This window comes from Pinus tabuliformis, chromosome J (assembly GCF_031772625.1).
Source record: "Pinus tabuliformis cultivar Carrire ecotype Pingquan chromosome J, CPIR1, whole genome shotgun sequence".
In the NCBI taxonomy this organism is placed as follows: domain Eukaryota; kingdom Viridiplantae; phylum Streptophyta; class Pinopsida; order Pinales; family Pinaceae; genus Pinus; species Pinus tabuliformis.
The window spans coordinates 909,017,827-909,028,461 of NC_142295.1; the positions used below are offsets into that span (position 1 = coordinate 909,017,827).

Consider the following 10,635-nt stretch of genomic DNA (forward strand, 5'->3'; position numbering starts at 1 on the left):
TTATAAAATGCATTTTATAACAGTTGTAAATTTTATAAAATGCACACCGCAGAAAATCCATGAGTTGAGAACAACGTATAACGACAATTGCAAAGTTTTTCAAAATCTTTCTTCCGAACATAATTCCAATCTGAATTCAGGATTACAAAAATATGAATTCAGATCAGATAAAATAAAATAAGGCGAAAATACCAGAAACATTCCCATGCTTTTTGTATCAATATACAAATTTGGGTGTGGTGTTCAAAATAATTACATCAGTACTACATTTCTCATATTTTGACTCGAGAATTAAGTCCAATCATCTGAGCTATTTTGAATAGACTAGCATATAACTCAAAACCCTTGATAAGTGACTAGTTTATATATAATAATGAAAACAGCTTTGTGCCAATGGACTTAGAAGATAGGTTAAGCTCATTGTCCTTATACTACTAAAAAATTATCAGAATATTGTTTGAGTGTTAATTAATATTATTTAGTGTTGTTGTATGAAAGGGTTATTATTTCCTAATCCATGTTTAAATTTTTGTTAATAACATGATGAGCTTGTAATATTTTGATTTGAAAATTAAGTTTAATTTTCATTTTGATTTGTAAATAGATAACATATTAACTTCAAATTCAAATTTTTCAAAAGATAATTAAAATTTACCAAAATATTTTTAATTTACCAAAATATTTTTATGGTGTTAATTAATATCATCTAAAATGGTTGGGTAGAATTATTATCTTCTCCAACCTGGTTAATGACATGAGATAAATATTGTTATAAATGTCACACCTATGAATATTGTTAGTTTCAAACTTTCTGAACTCTTACTTTTGTACGTAGCCTTAAAAACATATTGATATTTTGAATATTGTTCGGCTTCAAACTTTCTGGGCTCTGTTTTTGTAGCTGTAGCCTTAAAAGCATATTGATATTTTGACACTTTTGTGTGAATTATTCGCATATGTATAATATTGCATAATATAAATTGCATAATATAAATGCTCTTGAGAGGGTTGAAAATTTTAAAAAAATTATTTCCTTAATGATGTTTAAGATTAAGCACCATTATATAGGTGATTTTGAAATGGTTCAAGAGTTAAAAAGTTAAAAGTGTTATAATATAGAGATATTTTTGATGAGATACCTTTTATAAGATTCAGATAGATAACATTTTTCTAATATAATTTTTTTAATAATTCTTTATTAAAGATGATTTTTCTCTAATATTATTAGCGATAATATTATTATAAATGATCTTTAAATATTATTATTACAAATGACATTTATAATATTATTACAAATGACATATTATTTATAATATTATTGCAGATGGCATTTTTATTTATAATATTATTACAATATTATTACAAATGACATATTATTTATAATATTATTGCAGATGACATTTTTCTAATATTATTAAAAATGCCTTTTTCTAAAATGTAGATCAATTTTGAAAAAATATACTCAGTTGAAGATAATTTAAATCCATTTTGAAAAGTTATACTATGTTGAAGTTACCTTTGATTAAAATTTAAGTCAATTTTGAAAAGTTATTTAACCTCTTCATATATATTAGATACATAATAGTTAACTAAAATTTGAAACAATTTTAGATTATTATTTAAATTCTTTATATACATTAGACACCTAGTAGTCGATATGGACCTCTTATCCTATTGCAAGGACTCTTCTCTAAGGTCACGTTGGTTTGGAGCAGGGATTTCTCATCCAGAACATTCTAAGGTAGTTTCAAATTTCAGCGGGTGGAATAATCTTTATTTGGAAATGGCACATCTCTAACAAAATAAAATTTAGAGATAAAATGCTTAGCCTCTCTAGTCCTTCGCAATAAAATTCTGACCTGAAAAAAAGTGCAGAAAAGAAGATACATGGGACCAAGTAGATGTGGCCTACGTAAACAGCATGGAAAAACTATTGACCAGCTTTTCGTTAATTGTTTTTTTTCTCAGAAAATTTGGTCTACTGTTTTATAAGTCCTTCCTTAGAGGAAATTTGGGATGGACCTCCTTTGAAGAATTGCTTTACCCCAGAAATACAAATATCTTTGTGCCCTATCCAGTTTTGTTGCTGGGCATATAGCTCTTAAGAAATAGGGGTATATTCAAAAATGAAAATATTTGTATCCTTTTACAATCTTCCAAGATCATTTGCCTCTTCAGAACGCTAAAATCTCGAGAAAAGTCCAATTCCCTGTTATCTCACATGATCTTTATTATAGGCTTTTTTGATAGAGCAACGCAAGGGAATATTTGTGGAGGGGACTTGATAATGCTCTCAGGGAGCAGAACAGTTCCTTTCAGAATTGCCTTGGGACCTGTAAATCCAATTTATTGTTATCCCACATGATCTTATTATAGGTTTTTTTTGATGGAGCAGCACAAGGGAATAGTTGTGGAAGGGGATTGAGCAGATCAGTTCCTTTCAGAATTGGCCTTGAGACTTGTGACTAAAGCCAAAGCAGAACTGGCAGAACTGATAGCAGTTTGGGCCGTCTCATGATTTTAGCTAAACTAAAAAAACATTAAATGCGTTCCGATTCTTGTTGGCTCCAACTGTAGGTTAAATGCATTCTGATTCTTGGTGGCTCCAACAGTAAGTTAAAAAAAACATTAAATGCATTCTGATTCTGGTTTGCTCCAAATGTGTTATTTTAAACATCATAAATGCATTCTGATTCTGGTTGGCTCCAAATGTGTTAATGTTATCTTACACATCAAATGCATTCTGATTCTGGTTGGCTCCGAATGTGTTATCGAATGTTCACCGGTCATGCTCAGTTGGAGGTCCTAAATTTAGGAGCATGGAAGCGTAACATTAAAGGAACAAAAAAATCACTCAGTATATCAGATTCTAACACATTTACAGATAATAAAATAGATCTGCAAACAGGCTTTCAAATAGTACTCTATCATTAAACCCAAGCTCCATTCCATACAAGGATCTTGATGGCAACTTGTCCAATGTGTACATTCCATTCCTATAGCCTTTATGAATTAAGTTTCATCTTCCAGCGAGCTCATCACAGCAATACTAAATTTCCAGCATTGCAGGTCTCAGATTTTTGTCTCACTGTATATATCTAAATTGTCCAATCCTTTTTACTGTAATGCATTTCTCCATTGTAAAAAATACTATACAGATTATGGTTTACTCTCTGATATTCTGTACTGATGATAGCTGTAGAGTGCTGTACGTCTCAGACAGTTTATTGTAATGCATTTCTCCACTGTAAATCAGACTATACAAGTTATGTTTTACTCTGTGATATTAGGTACTGGTATAGCTGTGAGTTTTGTAACTCAAAGACGGTTTTGAAAATATATAGTGCTGTGCAGACTCTCTTACAGTTTACTTGTAAAAAGCTGAAAAATAGAATTCAGCCGTACAAAAAAAGTATCCTTTACAGTGAAAAGGAGGGCTCTTCTCTAAATAATATTTTGTATTACAAATGTTTCGACATTTTAAATGTTGATGAGTTTATTTCAAGGATTTTACAGTTTATTGTGCTATTACATCTATCAGAGTTTCTCATAATTGAGACACCTAGGTAAACACTGGCATCGTTCAACTACTTTTCGTTAACAGCAAGAGGGCAGGCCAGTGTAGGTATTAGAGTTTTTCCCTAACCGCAAGAGGGCAAGCTAGTCTCAAACGTATTAAAGCGAGTTTTTCCCTAACAGCAAGAGGGCATAGATATTGGTAAGACCACGGAGAGAAAAGGGTGAACGAGTTTTGGAGGCGTTTTTATATGTCATTATAGAACACCCCGAGGAAGTTAAGCGGGAGCGAATGAAAAAGTATAATAGGAAAGATTGTAAAAGCGAGATATATCATGAAAACAGGAACGCTCCAAATCTGGTGGCTATAGGCCTACCATGAGCCTGTAGCCATGGGATCACTCGCACTCACGTAAAATAGGAATGCTATTAATCTGACCATGGGAAAAGCATGAGACTGTAGCCATGGGATCACTCGCACTCAAAGTACACTGCAAACATTATAAAACAATAATATTAAGATTGAATTGAGTATTGTTATTAATGATCCATGCATCTGGTTCAACAGGAAACCAGGAACCACCGTTTCCAATCAATAGGAAACCACGAACCACCTTTTCCAATCACACACACAATGTCTGGCCCATGAGGAGGCTCTACCCAGACTTGGTTAAGAGATCTTCCCGAGGTTCAAACATGGGAGTGTATTACCAACATCTCTTCCAATCGTACACAATGAACCCCACTCCTAGGGGGACCCATGGTGAGGCTCTTCTCAGATTTGGTTAAAATATCTTCCCAAGGTTCAAAAATGAGAGTAATCTCTAATTAATTGAAAACCTAATTACATTGTACCTACTCCTATTTGACCCATGCCGAGGCTCCTCACATTCGGTTAAGAGATCCCTCCAAGAGATATGGGAGTGATCTCTAATTAATTCAAAACGGATTTGATGATTTCAATAATTTATCAGGTAAACAGATATGGGAGTGATCTCTAATTAATTCAAAACGGATTTGATGATTTCAATAATTTATCAGGTAGCCAGATATGGGAATGATCTCTAATTAATTCAAAACAGATTTGAAGATTTCAATAATTTATCAGGTCACCAGATATGGGAGCGATCTCTAATTAATTCAAACAGATTTGATGATTTCAATAGTTTATCAGGTAGCCAGATATGGGAGTGATCTCTAATTAATTCAAAACAGATTTGATGATTTCAATAATTTATCAGGTCACCAGATATGGGAGCGATCTCTAATTAATTCAAAACAGATTTGATGATTTCAATAATTTATCAGGTAGCCAGATATGGGAGTGATCTCTAATTAATTCAAAACAGATTTGATGATTTCAACAATTTATCAGGTCACCAGATATGGGAGTGATCTCTAATTACTTCAAAACAGGATGATTTCAATCATTTATCACGTCACCAGAAGTGAAGTGATTTATGTGCTGAAGTATTTTTTTCTACCAGAAATAATCCACCAGCCGCAACCTGTAATAGTATGATTGTATTTGGATTTAATGATTGAATTTGGATTTACCCATTATCTGTGCCTTCAGTATGATTGCCAGTGCTCCCTTTAAAAGGGAAATGTCATTGAGTGCCAGTTACCATGCTCTGTAGAATACGCTAAGGCATTTTTTCAAGCCAGAAATCATGAATTAGTAGCACCCAAGCACTCCAAAACCACAATGTCCAGAATTGAAAGCTGTCATATAAGGAATGGATTTTGATGTATCAAGTGGCTTTACCAGAATTGCTCATTCCGGAGCCAAGTGCGACCTCTTCCAATCACACGCAATGCATCCACTTCTGTAGGACCCATGGTGAGGCACCCGCCCAGACTTATCAAGACACCTTCCCAATGTTCAAGCATGGGTGGGTTGTCTCTTGATTAATCCAAAACCTTAGAATTGCAATCACACGCAATACAGATTCTGTAGGACCCATGGTGAGGCACCCGCCCAGACTTAGTCAAGACACCTTCCCAATGTTCAAGCATGGGAGGGTTGTCTCTTGATTAATCCAAAACCTTAGAATTGCAATCTGAGAAACAGAGGTTCAAATATGAGAGGGTTGTCTCTTGATTAATCCAAAACCTTATAATTGCAATCTGAGCCTGTCCAGGCTTAGTCCTGAGTGTTGTCACTTGGAAACCCTCCCAATGTTCAAGCATGGAAGGGTTCACTTGGAAACCCTCACAAGGTTTGAGAAACAGAAGAGGTTTAAGCATGAGAGGGTTGTATCTTGATTAATCCAAAACCTTAACATTGCAGTCTGAGCAACAGAAGAGGAGAGGCACTGTCCAGCCTTAGTCTGAACACCTTCCCAAGGTTCAAGTATTATGGATTCAGCACTCTGAAAATACCCCTAGGGCACTTAATTGTTAGTTAAATTGGTTTTTTGTGAAATCTTGATTTATGTTACTTGAACTGGTTTTTTGACTGTATATATGAAAATACCCCTAGGGCACTTAATTGTTAATTAAATTAGTTTTTTGTGAAATCTTGATTTATGTTACTTGAACTAGTTTTTTGACTGTATATATAAATTCAGCACTCTGAAAAAACCCCTAAGGTACTTAATTGTTAATTAAACTGGTTTTTGAACTTTTGATCGTATATATGGATTCAGCACTTTGAAAAACCCCTAAGGCACTCGATTGTGCAGGTGTGGGGTTACCCATCAAGCTTATGATTCCAATAAGCTTTATAAATTCCTTATGATTTCAATAAGCTTTATAAATTCCTTATGATTTCAATAAGCTTTCAATAAATTCCTGCCCAATTTTAGACACCTGAAAAACCCCTAGAACCCAACCTGAAAAACCCCTAGAACCCAATAAGAACACCCTGAAAAACCCTTAACTCACTTTGATTGTGTGGAGTTACCCATCAAGCTTGTAATCCTTAATCCACATCCTTAATTCACTTCAAAGTGTAATTCTTAATTCACTTAATTCACTTTGATTGTGCAAAGTTACCATAAACTTATAATTTCAATAAAATCTGGCCAGATTTTAGAGAAATTAGATAAAGAAAACCCACCCGTCAAATTAGATAAAGAAAACCCACCTAAGAAAAAATAAAAAAGTACCAAGTATAGGGAACTCCAGATTTTAGAGAAATTAGATAAAGAAAACCCACCCAGGAAAAAATAAAAAAGTACGATAGGGAACTCATTTGATATAATAAAAAACCAAAGATATAATCCAAAACCTTAGAATTGTTAGAATTGCAATCTGAGCCACAGAAGATAGGCACTGCCCAGGCTTAGGCTTGGACATCCTCCCAAGGTTCAGAATGGGAGGGTCGTCAAGGATCTCTTGATTAATCCATAGCCTTGCAATTCCAATATGAGCAACAGAATTGATGATTTCAACAATTGCAATATGAGCAACAGAATTGATGATTTCAACAATTGACCATTGGCCATATTCAAAGGAGTTCACTGGAAATGAGGTTGAGTTGCGTTGTGCGCCAATGACACGCCTTGGAGACTATACCGAGATCTTGGGCAAGGCGGTCGAGAGAGAAACCGTAAAAAGGAAAAACTCTCGAATAGTGGAAGCAGGAGACTGCAAATCCTACTAAGAAAGATTTTTCTACAGAAAGATACAGGTGCGGCGTCGATGTAAGGCTTGCCTCGTCTTTGTGAGTTTCCATCATTGTTTCCTTCAATTTAAAATCCGCCATTTAATGTGAGGATGTACCTAGCTGTATTCTATCATTTCATTATAAAATCGGTCATTTAATGGGAGGACCTATCTTGTTGTATTCTGTCATTTCATTACTTTCGCCAGGATGCTGAAATCTGTTGCAGAGTTTTATTTTTCTGTTTTTGCTTTGTTCAGTTAGTTGTATGATGTTTGCTCTGCAGTGAAATTTCCGCAGAGAAAGTATATAAAAATCAAGTGATAATAATCAGAAATTTTTCATATTTGAAGAGCCATTAAACGCTCAAAGAATTAAGGACTAATATTTTCGGAGGCAACCGTATTTTTTAGAAATATGCATGCACATTAGCCTCTGTTTTAATAACTGAAGCCTGTGGCGCCCATTGGTAAAAGCTACAGATCAGCCGCCTGATTGAAAAATGGCCTAACGTAGCTCTTTCAAGGCCAATAAAAACCCTAGATCTCAGTATCAGGCCAAATTTTCGCTTGATTAAAAAAATACAACTTTAAACAACGGCAAACTAATTTAATGAAAAAGACCTGCCATGAACAACCAGACAAACTTCCCATAACACTTGAGATCATACAAACTTGCCAAACTAATTTAACGCAAAAAGACCTGCCATGAACAAATATACAAACTTCCCATAAAACCTGGGGTCATACAAACTTGACATCAATACACACACACAACTTAAACGCAAACAATGCCGGCATCAGCTTGTCAGAGGTGTTTAGTTATCTACACAGTAGTATTCAGTGTGTAGAATAAGATTTAACATCATATGCCATCAATTTTTACGGTGGTCAACGTAGTATAAACATTTTCAAATCAAATAAAAAACTTATCACACAACAACATTACCAAGCCTTTCAGGAACCCATTATAGGGTTATAAAGACAATCACCACGGTACAATGTCTGTCCGCCCGTCTGCTTTCTTCATCATAAAGACCATTTCCATCTCACTATTTCACCACAAAATGCAGACAAACATACACAACCCTCAAAGCAACGAAACACAGTACAAGGCAATACTGTACCAGAAACTTCATAAAATAGAAGGTATGGGGCAGGTCATTTAACACCATCACAATAAGTCATATGATGGGCTGGTAAGATCACCCATCGATCAATTTGGGCATCAGATTTAACCCTAGCACAACGGAGCTTAGTTCTGTAACATAAATGTTATAGAACAAAAGTCTAATGCTCAAGGGTTGGTAAATGATGCCACCGACCAAAACTAAATCTGCGATCAACTCATCTATAACCCTAATCCAAGAAAACCGGCTAAAACAAAACCCTAGCATACATGTAAATACTCACACGGTCCATATATGTCCAATAACAACGTGAACAGGTCTTTCAGGAACCCAATTTAGGGTTTTATAAAGACAATCAACACGGTACAAATTCTGTCCGCCCGTCTGCTTTCTTCATCATAAAGACCATTTCCACACCAACAGAAACACAAGCCTTACAAAGCAAACAAACAAAATAAAATGCCAATACTGCGCAGGAAAGTTATGAAAATTAAAAGGACCTTACGCAACGCCCTCAACAGAGAAAGAAATCAATCACCATAAACCCAACAAAATTCCGCTTACAAATAAAATTTGAAGCGTCGTCTCCGTCCCAATTCGCTTCTCAATCAAGCTGGACTTCCTACTTATAAGCCGTCGCTCATTAAGGGGTTTCCACCCTAGGGTTTACATATTTTCAGTCACAAACCCTAACGCCGATCAAAATTAGTCAAGGGAACCTGAGTGTGGTAAGCTTCTTCATTGTGCGGGTTTGTATATATTTTTGACACGAGTGTAATGGGTAGAATTTTTCAACTCGTTGATAGGTAATTTTTAAAGAGATAATAACCGGTACTTTGATATAACAATGAGCCCCATTTTGGCTGACCGGTGGAAAAATATTGAAAAATGGTTTCGAATTTTGTAATGATTGATTAATTAAAAAAAATGTGATCTCATTTTTAATTATGTTTTTTTTTTATGTTTTTTATAGTGGAAATAGATTATTACTATCAAAAACCTAATGTGCACATAAAATTTTAAAGTTTGATAGCTATAACATAGATTTACAAAAATTCTTAACAGATTTTATCAAAATATTGCCAAAATTTCCATGATTTCCAGGGCAAAAAAAGCAATTTGATTAAACTATTGTGTTTTTTTTTTTTTTTTTTTTATTTGAAATTGTATTTTCTTAAAATGCGTTTATATAATATATTAGGTATCATGGTTTATATAACCAAGGATAATAGTTTAAATGTTTCAAAATGTTAACAACTATCACTATGAAGTTTATGACAACTAATATAAACTAAATTACAAGAAGTAAAAGATAAAAGTTGAGTGGCTAAACATAATATCAAGAATCACATGAAGTAATCGGGGCTAGATCTTAAGCATTGGTTCCTGCTAGTGTTGGAAGTTTCAGACCACTTTGGAGATGGCATTCTATATGAGCAAGTTGAGCATCCAAACTCGCAAGACATGAGTGTTAATAAAGTAGAACACAATGGATTTCATTTTGGAAAGATATTATATCATTATGGTCTTCATGTTTTTCCTTTAAGACCCTACCCAAGTGTGTCTTTATCTCCGAGTGAAGGTTAAAGGAGTTCAATCCAAGAAAGATATTATATCATTGTGGTCTTCAAGTTTTTCCTTTAAGACCCTACCCAAGTGTGTCTTCATCTGCGAGTGAAGGGTAAAGGAGTTCAAGTATTGGCTTTGTCTTCCCCTGGTATGTGTAGGGTTAGGAACTCAATTGGCTACTTCAACTTGAATTTTTAAAATTAAGTAGGCAAAAATTTTAACCATTTTAAGAGTATTTAGATATTCGATTTTTAAAAGGTATAGAACTTTGACTTCTCCTAATTTTAAAGTGATTTGAATATATAAATGTTTTTAAAGAAAAAATTCTAAAATTATATTAGAAATTATAATTTTTTTTATGGCATGGAAATTTTGCTTTAAATTTTTTGACAATTTAAAAAATAATAATAATAATAATAAAGAATTCTCACTTCGTCCCTTAAAACAAGTGGGATAATTGCATAGCAACATAGTCTTTGCATCACAATTTTTTGTATTCTTTTGTTTCTGCAATCTACTGCAACGGATATTGGTTGTAGATCCCTTTGCACATTCTTTATTTGTTTACCCCCAATGGTTTATACAATGTTTCAGAGTAAATGTTATTGAGCACTCGAATGATGTTATGATTATGCGTCAATTCACTCAATAAATGCCACAAATATTTACATTTATCGGCAAGAGAGCTTTTGTTAATCGTAGGATTAAGCCTTAGTTAATTTTTTAATATGTGGTAATCCAAGCCCTTGGAGGTTGATTGAGCTTATGTAACATTTCGCCAAAACATTGTTGTGGAATAAGAAAATATGTG

At 34.0% G+C, this 10,635-nt stretch overlaps 1 long non-coding RNA gene and 1 other non-coding gene across 2 annotated transcripts; both read right to left on the minus strand.

Annotated features, from left to right (window-relative positions):
• Positions 1–7,903: 7,903 nt before the first annotated feature.
• On the minus strand, positions 7,904–9,042 carry LOC149229680 (uncharacterized). Its single transcript, XR_016247312.1, has 2 exons — positions 8,820–9,042; positions 7,904–8,688 (listed from the first exon to the last, which is right to left on the minus strand). It is a non-coding gene; the product is annotated as an uncharacterized LOC149229680 (long non-coding RNA).
• On the minus strand, positions 7,919–8,002 carry LOC149229681 (small nucleolar RNA R16). The gene has a single exon (XR_016248555.1). It is a non-coding gene; the product is annotated as a small nucleolar RNA R16 (small nucleolar RNA).
• Positions 9,043–10,635: the final 1,593 nt, after the last annotated feature.